Below are 13,905 nucleotides of genomic sequence, written 5' to 3'. Positions count from 1 at the left end.
ATGATGGTAGAAGATTTCAGAGAGCTCCCTGAAGTCCCTTTATAAGTGCACTAATCTCCTCCTAGAGACCTAATCTTGAAACCATCACAATGGGGCCAGGACTTCAACATATGGATTTGAAGGGGACACAAACATTCCACCCCTTGGAGAAGACAAATATTTAAATGAAATTATAGATTTCGTTTAAATCTGTAATTTAAGAGATTATAGTGCTAAAAGCTTACCCCATAAGCTAACAGAGGTTAAACATGCCCTTATGATGCTATGAAGCACCAGGGAAACAACAAAATCTAATAGTAAGTGAACCAGACTACTGTTTTTGTTAGCTTTCAAATAGTCAATTGTTACAGCTACTAAAAAGGAAGGATACTGGACTGCCTATAGAGAATGTTATCATTTTATTTAGCACTTTCCATCGTCTTCCAGATGTTATTATAGTTAAAGTTTTCTTCTTTACATCTTACTGTAAGTCTAAAAAATCAACATTATTGTTACTAATCTTATCCTATTTGATGAAGACCTAGAGATCATATAAACTATGTGAAGTGAGACACGTCCTCTGATTCTAGCCCCGGTGCTGACACTTTTCAAAGGAACTGCTGCAGCGAACCCATCATGAGTTATCTCTCACTGTGCAAAGTAAAGACATCTCCTACACCAACTTTATTCCTTAAATTCTCTACAGTTTCTTATCTTTTAATGAAGTCTACCGCCCACACTTTTCATCTGTGCTATCCTGAACTGACCATATTTAACCTAAAAAACTATTGCATCCATAACCATGTCTCTGAGCATTTTCATCAACTCTTAACATAAACAAATTTTCATCTGATGACATCATCAACTCTCTTACAGCCTGTAAAAGTGGTGGTCGTGTTGTGAAGATGTGGAACAACCGGAAATCTCATGCACTGCTGGAGGAATGTAAATTGGTACAAGCTACCTGTCAAACCAGCAGCAGGTAAATTCTATACTTGAGCAAGTTATCATCTTAGGTATCAAACCAACAAACATTTGTTCATATAGTCACCAAAATATAGGTACTAAAATTTATAGCAACAATGTTCATAACAGCTCCAAAAAACATGTAGTGTAGAATATTCTTATTTCTAGAATATCCAAATGTCTACAATGTAGTAGAATCAATAAATACAATGTGATATATAATGCAAATCCGTATAGCAAAGACAATGAACATTATATAGTTATGATATTGTGTCTTACAATAAAATGTTGAGTGAAATAAACTGAATACAAAATATATGCATATTCTATTATTCCACTTAAATGAAGGAAATAAGAATAACGTGATATTAGAAGTCACAATGGTATTATTCTTAATGGCGAGGGGCTTTAATAATGTCTGAAATGAATATGAGTAGTTATTTGTGGGGTACTGGTAACACTGTGTTTATTGATCTTGGTTCTGATTACATTCATGAATATTTGTATTGAAATAACATTTAACACTTTAGAAGGTTTCTCTTCTCTCTTGTTATGGTACTTTGAAAAACAGAAATTTCTATTTTATTCTATCAAATAAACTAATTTTTCATTTATGGTATCGTTCTCTCCTGCTTAAAAAATGTTTAAAGTCAGGAAGATATTCTTAAATATTTCCCTTTAAAGTATTCGTCTTAAAATTTTCACACTGTGATCTGCAATCCTTTTGAGCTGTGTGTGTATGAGTGTGTATATGTGAGTATGTATAGTATATGTAGAGTTCAAAATGCATTTTTTCATAAGTGTAACCATTGTCATAAATGAGAGTTGGATCTGTTTCAGTACTCACAGTTTGTTTAAATGTTTGCCGCTGCCAAATTGTCTTAATAACTCAGGTTAAATAGGTAGTATAAGTCCTTATAGCTTATGTTAAATCCTTATAGCTCATAGCTATGCTCTTCTCCATGTTTGAATTGACTAAATTTTAATTTATATTGAATTTATTCTATATATTAAAATGTAGAAAGCCAACATCTGTAAAATATTGAGGCTCCCAATCTATGTATTTAGTGCTTAATTTCTCTCAGTGATGCATTATAGTTGTCAATGTGGAGATCTCATACAACTTTAGATTTATTCCTTGGTATTTATTATATGTAATGATATTGTAAATAATATTTTAAACCTTATTGTACCATTTGTCCCTGGCGTATAAAGACACTACTAATTTGTAAACTATATATCCAATATTTATGTCTTTAGTTTATATTTTACATTTCAATGCACTGATAAAGACTATAGTATGATATACATGATAAAATACTATGCAGCCATAAAAAAAGAACAAGGTCTCATGTCCTTTGCAAGGACATGGATGCAGCTGGAGGCCATTATCCTTAGCAAACTAACACAGGAACAGAAAACCAAATACCACATGTTCTCACTTAAAAGTGGGAGCTAAATGATGACAGCACATGGACCTATGGAAGGGAACAACACACACTGAGGCCTTTCGGAGGGTGCAGGGTGGGAGGAGGGAGAGGATCAGGAAAAATAACTAATGAGTGCTAGACTTAATACCTGGATGATGAAATAATCTGCACAATAAAACCCACAGCACAAATTTACCTATGTGATAAAGTTGCACATATAAACTTGAATTAAAAAAAAGTTAAAAAACTTTAAAAATATTCTCAACTATTTGTTTAAGAAAATAAAGTTCTTAAAAGAGAAAGACTCTTTTAAGACAATATGAGAAAATATGGCCATTTTTGTCTCATTGACAACATATAAAATATTTAATATTGTTATCATTGCATATGATATTTGGAACTTACTGATATAAAGTATTTAACAGGTTTCAAAGTTTTTCTCGTATTTGTAGTTAACAAAATAAATATTTTAGAATCATGAGTAGTTGTTGAATTTTATCAAAAGTTTATTCTACAGGTATAAAAAATCATATAATTTTTCTGCTTTTCTCAATTAATGTGGTAAAGCATAGGCTGAGAAATACCTTTGTATTTCTGAAACAATCTGAGTAAATCAACTACATTTTTAGTGCAGTTTGAAATTCACAGCAAAATTGAGCAGAATACCCATATACCCACTGCCCGAGCACCTGTACAACTTTTCCTACTATCCGTATCCCCACATCAGAGTGGTACTTTTTTTTTTTTTTTTTTTTTTTTTTACGATCAATACACCTACAGAGACACACCATCATCCAAAGGCCATATTTTATATTAAGGTTCACTCTTGGGGTGTACATATTATGAGTTTGGACAAAAGTATAAAGGCATGTATTCAACACTGTAGTGTCATACAGAGTAGTTTCATTGCTGTAAAAATCTTCTGTTCTGTGTCTGTTTATGTCACATTTCCCACTAACCTCTGTCAACCAACCCCTGATCCTTTTATTGTATCCATAGTTTTGCCTTTTTCAGAAGGTCGTATAGTTGAAATCATACAGTATGTAACTTACAAATTTCCTTCTTTCACTTAGTAATGTGCATTTGAAGTTCCTTCATGTCTTTTCTTGGCTTGACACCTCATTTCTTTTTAGCACACAATAATATTCCATTGTCTGGATGTACCACTAATTATCCATTAACCCATTACAGAACATCATGGATGCTTTCAAGTTTTGACAAGTATAAGACTTGTAAAAGTTTTATAAACATCCATGTGCACGTTCTGTGTGGAAGTAAATTGTGAGTAAATACTGATTAATGTGATTGCTGGATCAATCCTACAGTAAGAGTTAGTTTGGTAAGAAATATCTAAAAGTGTGTTTTCTTTATGAGAATGACTTGTAATAAGAGATTCAATTTCATTAGAAAATAGTCAGATTTTCTACATCTTATTCTGCCAGCTTTGTTTAGTTGTAGATTTTTAAGGAATTGGTCCATTTTTAAATTTTTGTTAAACTTGCTCATTTTAAGTTCATAATACCTCATTTTTCTCAGTTTCTGTAAGATTTCTATTGATGTTCTCATCTTTTTTCCTGAGAATCTCTGTCTTTCTCTTCCTCTCTCTGACTAGTTTATAGATTTCATCATTGTATATTTATTCTTTTTTGTTGGTATCTGTTCTAATTTTTATTATTTTATTCTGTGTACTTAATGTGTTTACTTAGCTCATTTTAGAGAGTGTCTCACATGTCTTATATCTTTATTTTTCATTCTTTTTCATGTGTGTGCTTTAATTTAGACATTTTTATTGACGTTTTGTCCATTTCACTTTTACTTGGTACCACTATACCTACTATGTCAATAATCCATTTATTAATTTTTTAATTTCAAATATTGTTATTTTTAGTTTTAGAATGTTTGATTCTTTTTCATACATCTTTATTTCCATATATCTTTAATAAAATTTGCAATGTGTGGGAAAAAAATTTATACCTAGTTTTTTATCCTTTCCTGTATTGTCTTAAACATAGTTATTTAAAATTCTCACTTGAATAACTCTAAATCCTGGATTATCTCAGGGTTTATTTCTGTAACATACTTCTCTTCTTGAACAATATCTTGAATGTTGGTCTCATTTTATTGCTGCTTCATATGTCTACATTTTTTATTATGCATTATATATTTGTATAAATGACATTACCATTCCTCAGAAAGCATCCGTTATTGCCTGTATTTGAAACATGGATAGGTGACTGACCATATTTGTTTTGCCTGGTGTGGACCTGGGCCTGTGTTGGATTACAGTTTAGCAAGATAGAGCCTGCCTCCAATTTATCCCTTTTACTAGAAGGGGGCCCTCTAGAGATTTCAATTGAAACCCTATTAAGTCTTCCTTTATATAACCCTGAAAACAGGAAAATTCATTTAAACTCTTCAGAGTATTATCAGCAAAGCTCTTTAACTTATTTTTCCCTTGTAGATTCAAAATTTAGTACTAAATTTGAGGAGGGACTAGCTGTGTTTTTGAGATGGCTTCCTTATCTATCTGTCACTTCAACCCTGAATGAGCTATAAAGTCTGTACTGGTTTCTTTGTAACTCAAAATAAGCATCTGCCAGAGGGCAAGCCTGTTTTCTCAGATTCTAACCAGCTCTGTAATCAGTAAACTGGCTGTATATCATCAGTATTATTTCCCTATTCTCTTTTTAGAGCTTTCATCTTTTGCATATTTTACCTTCGGGCCCGTTATGCTCAGTGCTATTGTTGTTTCCTAAGTGCTGAGGGTCTGATGGAAATACATCTTTTCCATTTGCAAGTTTTTACCTTAGCTCTTGTTAGCCTCCCTTAAAGACTTACATTTCCAGAAATATCTTCTGGGGCAAATAAGCAATCTGTTCAAGGCTTTTCAGGCTTTTAGTTTTATCACTTTAGCCCTGTATGAACATTCTGCTGGTTCTTTCTTCCATTTTCCCCCAAGAGTATCCCTCAGAGTGATTCTCAGATTCTCAGCCCCAGTCTGAACTAGCAAATGCCCTCTTAGTGGGAGGGAGCTTACAATATTCAGCTCATCTCTAAATCTTAATTTTCTCTTTGTTAATTTAGTCCACCTAATCCTCATTGTTTCCACAACTCTCTGATGTTTTGAAAAGCATTATTTAAAAATACATAGACTTTTCTATATGTTGTCAGAGGAAGCATATTTTCTGTCATCAAAGATAATGGGTCTCATCATGACTACTAAACATGACTCCAATGGTTCTGGCTAATGTGGTATGATTCACGACAGAAATAATGATGTTTTATGGCAAAAAAAGACCAGATCATAATTCTTTACAAGTGATAATGGTTTTCTTAATAATCTAAAAAAATAGGTGAAAACTTAATATGGTCATTTAGAAAACTTGTTAAAGTGAATCATCAAAAATCCTTAAATGTCCTGAATAACAGACTGTCAAATAGCAACAGTGGTTAGGCTTGGTAATGTTCATTTGTAAAACAGAGCTGATAAGAGAAAACCTGTCCTGTGAAAAAGAAATAATTTCCACTGAGTTCTACCCAATGGAAAAACATGTTTGCTGTGGCAATCTTTCATTTTTCTTAATATAAAGATGTAAATTCAGATTTTCAAGTCAAATATTCTGTTATTTTATAATTACCCTTTTCAAAGAGGTTCTATAGATAAAATATGTCATTATTTTCAAACTAAATTTTTCTGTGGATGGCAGGTATGCTTCCTTATATCTTTTATGTCCTGTTAGAATATACTTTGTGAAATAATCCATTTACAGTAGTATTGCAAAATAAATTAACCTGATAAATACTGCGTGTAATGTAAGAAAATAAGGAAAACCACAACATTTAATTGGGAGATAATACATACCTGGAGGTAATATGCAATTCCTTATTTGGGAAAACTGAGCATTATAAAGGTGTTCATTACTTTAAAATATGAATTTAAAATTTAGTCTACATATAATTTACAGATTATTGGAATGGTGTCTTCAATTCCTAGTTCTTAATATGAATATTCATCTCCTGGTATCCACAGGGGATTTGTTCCAGGAACTTGTGTAGATTCCATAATACCTGGATTCTCAAGTGTCTTATATAAAATGGTGCAGTATTTGCACATAACCTATGCACATTTTCCCATGTACTTTAAATCATCTCTAGATTACTTAGAATACATAATACAATGTAAATGCCATATAAACAATTGTCATACTGTGTTGCTTAGAGAATAATAAGAAAAACATGTATATTTTCAGTAAAATGCAACCTTTTTTAAATTTGAATATTTTTGATATTCAGTTGGTTGAATCCAGAGACTTGGAACCCACAGATATGGAGGGTTGGCCCTACTAATTTTAACATGAATTGAGTCTGAACCTGATTATACTTTTACTGAACACTGTGGGATCTGCAAAAGTGAAGAGTAGGCGATAGTATGAAGTGGTTGAGTAAAGTTATGTCATAATGACTCTTGAAGGACTGGTACATTCCCAATATGTGGGGCATAGAATTGGCATTCTATCAGTTTATGTTGAATGAATACTCAACTACTACATTTTGTTATTGAGTCAAAAAGTGAGAATAGAATTTGGTAAGCAAGCAGAAAGGTTACTCAAGGTAAGAATAAAGAAAGTGTGTAAAATATTAGAAGAAAAGGAAACGAAGAACAGATTGAGTTAGGTTAATATATGTGCAGCAGACAGGCAATGAATGTTTTCTGTGTTTTGGGGAAATAGCAAGCAGTCATCAGCTAAGAGTTAGAGGTGGATTTGGTAGAAGAGAGAAAAGAAAATATGAATTAATCATCTAGAATAATGCAAAAATGAATCATTTACAAATGTATACTATGAATGCTGGATAAAATTAAGATCTTTATACGACTAATTGCTTTATAATTTAAAATAAAACTTGCCAGCAATGTGGTACACTTTTGTTCAGCCATGTTCAACTGTATGAGTGCAGGCAAAAAGTAGGTGAAGGCCAAATATTAGGTTTTATTTTACTAATAGAAGTAAGTACAGTTGAGAGTAGATACACGTTGAGCTTATATCTATCTATGTAGTAATAATTATCCTAAAATTTAAGCTTGTTAAGGAATAAAATTAAACTATCAATGGACAGTAAGTCCAAATGGGATCAAAAGCTTGGGTGATCAGTCAGAGAGTTAGATGGTTGAAATTAAGACTATCGAGAATATTCTGCTTGTTATTAATCAAATGACTCTATCATTTATTATACAACTTGCCACATCTTTATTCACTGGACACATTCTATGTATATTAATTTAAGGCATTTATCTAAGGTAGGTGACCTTTGGCCTGTGGAAGGTGAATGGCTGGATTGGGCAGTTGGGAAGAACATTGGAAAACAGAAAGAAAAAAGTCTTAATGATGATAGATTTTGGAGAGATTAGGCATCTAATTAAGACAGAATTATGTTGGAAATAGAGACAATGAGCTTAAAGCAACCTCCAAAGAAAGACGGAGAGAGGCCCTGGATTACCATATAAATGCCACAAAGACAGAGAGTTAATTGTATAAAATTAAGAGCTGCAAATGTTAGGGTTTCTTGTTTTTGTTTTTTTATCAACTATGCATTCAGTGCTTATCTTCATTGCTATACTTTAATTCAATGAAGAGAAACACAAATTAAAATTCATTGTTGTAACTGCAGCACCAAATATTATAAGCACTCAGGGAATATTAGCTGAATAAATGAGTTAATTAGATTAAATGTTGTATATGAATGTGCATTGTCCATATAATGCCACAAATATATTTGAATTCGAACTTTCAAAGTGAATGAATGATTTTGTGAGAGTATTTCCAAGGAGTGAATATTATTATTAGATGACACTGCTATTATAAAGTATACAAATACTTATTTATTTTTATCTTCTAACTGCTACAAAAATCATACATTGAATTGACCAAATTGAAGCAAATCAACTTCAAGCATTACAATGTTTTAAATAGAATTACATTTATATCAATATAGTTTAAAGAAAGCATGGACAATATGTAGCCTGGCAAAGAGGTCTTTGCTGCAGAATTTTGCATAATACAAGTGCTTAACAATTTCCAGGGTTGACACTGGGCAATATCACTTTAATATCAACACTTGGAATCAGTCATGCCACGTTAAGAATAGAAAATGACTTCCTTTTTTTAGAGGTAGATAAACACTCATAAGACTAACAAAATTGTTTTTAATGCTGCCCTACTTTGCTGCTTCACTGGTTACATTTATTGAAAGGATTAGAATTTTTTATTTGTTTCTCATATTTTATCTTCTTAATGGTTATGGAATTAGAGCATGTGGGTATCTGATATTCTACTTAGGTATATAGGTCCATAGCTTCTCTCCCCCTTGAGGATTCAAACGTCAAAAGGAAAAAATATATATATATTTTACTTTATTAAGACAAGGACCACTACAATCAAAAAGCAACATAGAAAAAGTTCTCACATCAAATTTCATTAGTTTAACTATTTCAAATTATATTCCTTAGAGACAAGAGTTTCGCCTGAGGTGAACCTGGCTTGTCGCAGGAGGTAAGGTGAGTGAAAAGCTCAGTATGTGTCCCCTTGACCCATAGAATTTCAATCTTTACTTAAAAGACAAGAGAATCTCTACTTAGGTATGTTATATATTGATGTTTCATATATTGATGTTAAAATATTATGTTGTTTAATATTCTTTAGTGACATTTGTTTTCATTTCCTTTGCTCCTAGTGTAGTGATAAGTACAACTGCCAAACTCTTGGAGTTATCATAAATAAAGGACCTGTCTTGGCTATTTGCTTATTATAATGTTGCTATTTTACTGCACATAAATGCTAAAACCTTGCTATATTTGCTCTTCAATTAATGTAATTCATACAATAATTGGTATTTCTTCATAAGGTTAAATGGTTGCATTGTTGTACTTGGAGGAGATTTACTCTATTTCAAGAGATTAGATTTGTAATTAGCAAGTTGAATTTTCAGAAGTCTGAATTTAGCTTTACAGAGTAATATTGTGCGTGTGTTTTAAATACATACCATACAATAAAGAAATGGGGTGCTTTATTAGCTAGTGAGATCCCTATCACTAGATCTATTCTGCAGGGTTGTAGGGGTACTTTATTGAATTGGTGGTTAGATAATTCCATAGATTTCTTCTGTGTCTAAAACCGTATGAGTTGTCTTCATATAAAAGTGGACTATTTAATTACCTGTATGATTTGATTGATATATTTACTTTGATTTTACAGATTACAAATAGATGGATAAGGCCCATTTGCCTTTCTTATATAATGAAAACTTAAAACCTTACATTGGTTACTAAGATTGTTAATCTTATTACACATGCCTTCACCTGTTTGTATACACTTTATTTCTGGGATAGGAGTACATTTTTAAAAATTAACATTTCACAATATATTTTAATGTTTGCTCACTTTGTAGAAATAAAATCCTATTTGCATGCAAATAAAACATTATTTTAAAAATTATATATTGTTTCAAATGTTCAATTTTAAATAAATAATATCTTTACAAAATGGTTTAATAACCACAATAGTCAAAAGAAACAGTAAAATAAGTCCAGAGTGAAAAAAATTTATTTGCTTCTGGTATGGTTCTTTCTTGCCATTTAATTGAATTTCTTATAAGGGAGTTTTACTTTTAGTATGCCTACTGGGATGCTATGATGCCTTAAACCAAAGAACTATTAGTGCTTCCAAGATGACAATGTGTAGACATAATCATCTTGTTTAAGTTGGCACGCCTCACAATAGTCAAGCATTCTGGGAATCAGTGTCTTACCAAATCCATATGCTGTAAATCACTTTGTTTAAGTAATAGACATGCTCTTTTCTAAGAGCTAAGGCTCAACAGAAACCTGAAATATAAGATCATTTACCTCCAAGAGGTTTCATAAGAAAACAATCAAGGTATTCTATGACATGGACACACTTTATTAACTGTCTATAAAAGGATGAGAAGGTGGAGATCTCAGCAGGTTTCTTTCTGTGCTGTATTTTTGCATGTCATTGTGGTCGGGGTAACTTACAGAAGATAAATGCACTAAAATATATCAGCTGGGCTAAAATCACTCCTTTTAGTCACAGCTTAGATTATTTTCTTTTTTAAGCATTATATTTGAATTTTCAGCTTTCAATAAGCCAAAGGATTGTAGGGGTGCCAGAACATTCTAAAAGATAAATTCTGAGGTGCTAGAAAGGTATATAACTTTTAGATTTATCAAACTCAGCAGACAGCAAGTCTGAGAAAAAAATGAGATCTCCAATTATTTAAATATTTCTCAGAGGCAAAAATACTAAATTGATCTGAGAAGTTACATTTTGGAATAATAGCAACACAATTTATTCTACCAGTGGATGTTAAAGAATATCTTCTCTAAATAAACTAATTCTGTTTCTACTTTTCATATAGAATTTTACTTTTAAAAATGTATTTTAATTTGTTTTAGGCTAGACATTACTATAGTGAAGTGGTTAAAATATTGCTATTCAAGCAATTATTATGTTGTTTTAATATATTTGAGTTATTCTAACAGGAATTTTCATAATAATTTACAGCCCATGATTTGTTATTTATATATAATTAATATGTGAAGAATTAATGTAAATAATTATTTTAAATGTACATTTTAATTGTTTATATGTATTTATTATTTACTTGATAAAAATATATTTTGATAATCCACTATATATCAAGAACAACTTAGACTATAAGATAAAGGTTGCTGGAATTTGGCCAAGGGGAAAATATTAGCATATATATAAGGATAGTCATAAAATTATTTTAATATTTTTCAGTTACATCAAATAATTTATTTGAATTCTGTGATACCTGTTATTGAGAGAAATATGTTTTAACTGAGTTACTTTATCCAGATTTCCAAGTTAGTGAGAGGTCAATAATGTATGGCAGTAATTAGACCTTTTTCAATCTTTTCCCAGACTTGATACCTTTACTATGGATATATCAGATATATGAAAAGAGCCAAAATAGATACTATAATTATGAAAGATAAAACTTCTGAAAAACAGTAATTGTATTTCTTAATGAAGTCATAATTCCAGAGACTTAAAAACCATTTTCCTACCAATTATATTTTCATTGTTGGTCTCGGTTTACAAAAAACCATTTTAATGATCTGTTTAAAGTCAATTGTGATAGAGAGAGAAAAGAGAGACAGAGATAGAAAAAGAGAAAGAGAGGGAGAAAGAGGGAGAGACAATCACTGGCTAAAATAGAAAGTACTACAAAGTCAAGTGGCAAAGAGTATGGAATACAAAGAAGGAGAAAAAACAGTAGGGAACAGTAACCTTAACTACTAAACTACCTATAACATCTTGTCAGGATTGAACAATTCAGGATTTCAGAATTAAACAATATACAAGGGAAAGCAAACATGGGCTTATTGATTCTGAATTTCTTTTTATAGCACAAAAATATATTGGTCAAAATCCCTTTTAGAATTTTAATTCATCATGATTTTTCCCAACTAGCTTTACCGAACATTGGAAAAGTCCCAGGTATGTTTGACATTGAGATAAGTTTATCAATATTAATACATTCATAGTCAAGGTAGTGAGTCTAGCAGCTATTAAAGCATGACTTGCACTGTAATCCTTTATGCCAAAGAATTATACCACTTAACTTTACTACAGAAAACTAGATTTTAATAAGTATCACCTTCATTAATAAAAATAAGTAATAATTTATTCTTTCAACGAGAATTTGAAATATACAAGACCCCTTGCAAGTATTGTAACAGTTAACAGTTAAGCCAAGATTCCTGTGGAGTATATTATTATTATTATTGTTACTCAATTTTCCAGATGAAAGAAAAAGGAGCACCATTGTGACAAATTACTTGGTTAATGTCAGAATTCCACTAAGGTACTGATATAAAATTCTAGATAGCAAAATACACTTAAAGCTGTAATGGATCTTAAGTCTTATAGCAAAAATGATAAAAGCAATAGTAAAGTAATTTAATACTGTTTAGAAATAGAAATGTCAATGAAATAAAAAATAATACAGAAAGGCAATATACACGTTGAAAAAGAGACAGAGAAAGAGAGAGAGAGATGAATAGAAAATAAGAAAGAACAGGAAAAAGGTGCCATTACAATCTTTAAGATGGACAAAACATTCCTGCCAATTATGTGGAACAACATATTAGACACAATGGAAAGTAAATGGATAAATAGAAAGACAGATACAGGTAGATAAAACAAGAACCATACTTATCTCCTTAAACCAAAATATGTTTTAGGATGATCAAAAATGTAAACATAAAAATAAGCCATACAATAGAAAAAAGAGATAATTTTAAAATATTTCATGGCAAGACATGAACCCATAAATCACAGAGAAAAAGATAATTAAATTTGATATTTAATTTGAATTTCAAATAGCTAAACATATATGCAATTAGGTAGTAGAGTAGTGAGGCTTGTCATTTAAATATTGATCAAAATCAATAAGAAAAAATCAACAGGCTAACAGATAATACAAAATATATGAATGTATAATTCATAATCAAAAATAGACTGAAACAAAAAAGATGCTGAACATCTCTTATAACATTAAAATATCAAGATATACCTATTTTATATATTAGAATTGAAATTATTATAATAATAATTTTTGAGGAAATAGGCACTCCTATACTGGTAACCAGGTAGTAGTTATTAAATTAAATAAACACACATTATTTCATCCTGCAATTCATCTAGTAGAAATGTGTTTTACATATTTACTCTCAATTGTACCCAAAGATACTCATAAACTGAGGTTTTTATATATTATTTTTGTAATAACACACGCAAAATATAATTAACACAAATGTCTTTTAAAAGAGGACTAATTAAATTATTGATTACCAATATAGACTCTAAAGGACTCTACACTATTATTGTAGGATGAAGTACTTAAGATATATTGTTAATTAAATTACACAGGAGAGTACTGAAAATGTGGGTCACATACTCCCACTTGTATAAAAATGAAACATACAATTGGGAAAATTTTCTGTACTGATACAAATGACCTTATTGGTAGTGATAATTTTTCAAGAATAAAATTATAAGTCAAGTTTGGGAAGATGTTTTACCTTTTATAAAGCTTTTTACTGTTTTAGTTTATAATATGTGCAAGAGTTTTTATGATAAGACAAATAAGGAAACAGTAATAATGTTAAAAAAGCTATTTTACTGTTACTATGTACTAAACTTATGTTCACATGTAACTGAATTCTTAAAAAATTCTTGGCCGGGCGCGGTGGCTCACGCCTGTAATCCCAGCACTTTTGGAGGCCATGGCGGGCGGATCATGAGGTCAGGAGATCGAGACCATCCTGGCTAACACGGTGAAACCCCGTCTCTACTAAAAACACAAAAAATTAGCCGGGCGTGGTGGCGGGCGCCAGTAGTCCCAGCTACTCCGGACGCTGAGGCAGGAGAATGGCGTGAACCCAGGAGGCGGAGCTTGCAGTGAGCCGGGATAGCACCACTGC

At 31.3% G+C, this 13,905-nt stretch overlaps 1 long non-coding RNA gene across 1 annotated transcript in view; it reads left to right on the top strand.

Annotated features, from left to right (window-relative positions):
- Nucleotides 1-9,000, top strand: part of LOC112208968 (uncharacterized) — a 168,872-nt gene extending 159,872 nt beyond the window's left edge. The window contains exons 3-4 of the long non-coding RNA XR_008547624.2: nucleotides 856-961; nucleotides 8,881-9,000. This is a non-coding gene — a long non-coding RNA (uncharacterized LOC112208968). The remainder of the gene's footprint in view (nucleotides 1-855; nucleotides 962-8,880) is intronic.
- Nucleotides 9,001-13,905: the final 4,905 nt, after the last annotated feature.

Source organism: Pan troglodytes, chromosome 3, assembly GCF_028858775.2.
Source record: "Pan troglodytes isolate AG18354 chromosome 3, NHGRI_mPanTro3-v2.0_pri, whole genome shotgun sequence".
Taxonomy (NCBI): Eukaryota; Metazoa; Chordata; class Mammalia; order Primates; family Hominidae; genus Pan; species Pan troglodytes.
The sequence above is the reverse complement of the archived record's forward strand: the minus strand, read 5'-3'. Positions and strand labels throughout refer to the sequence as shown.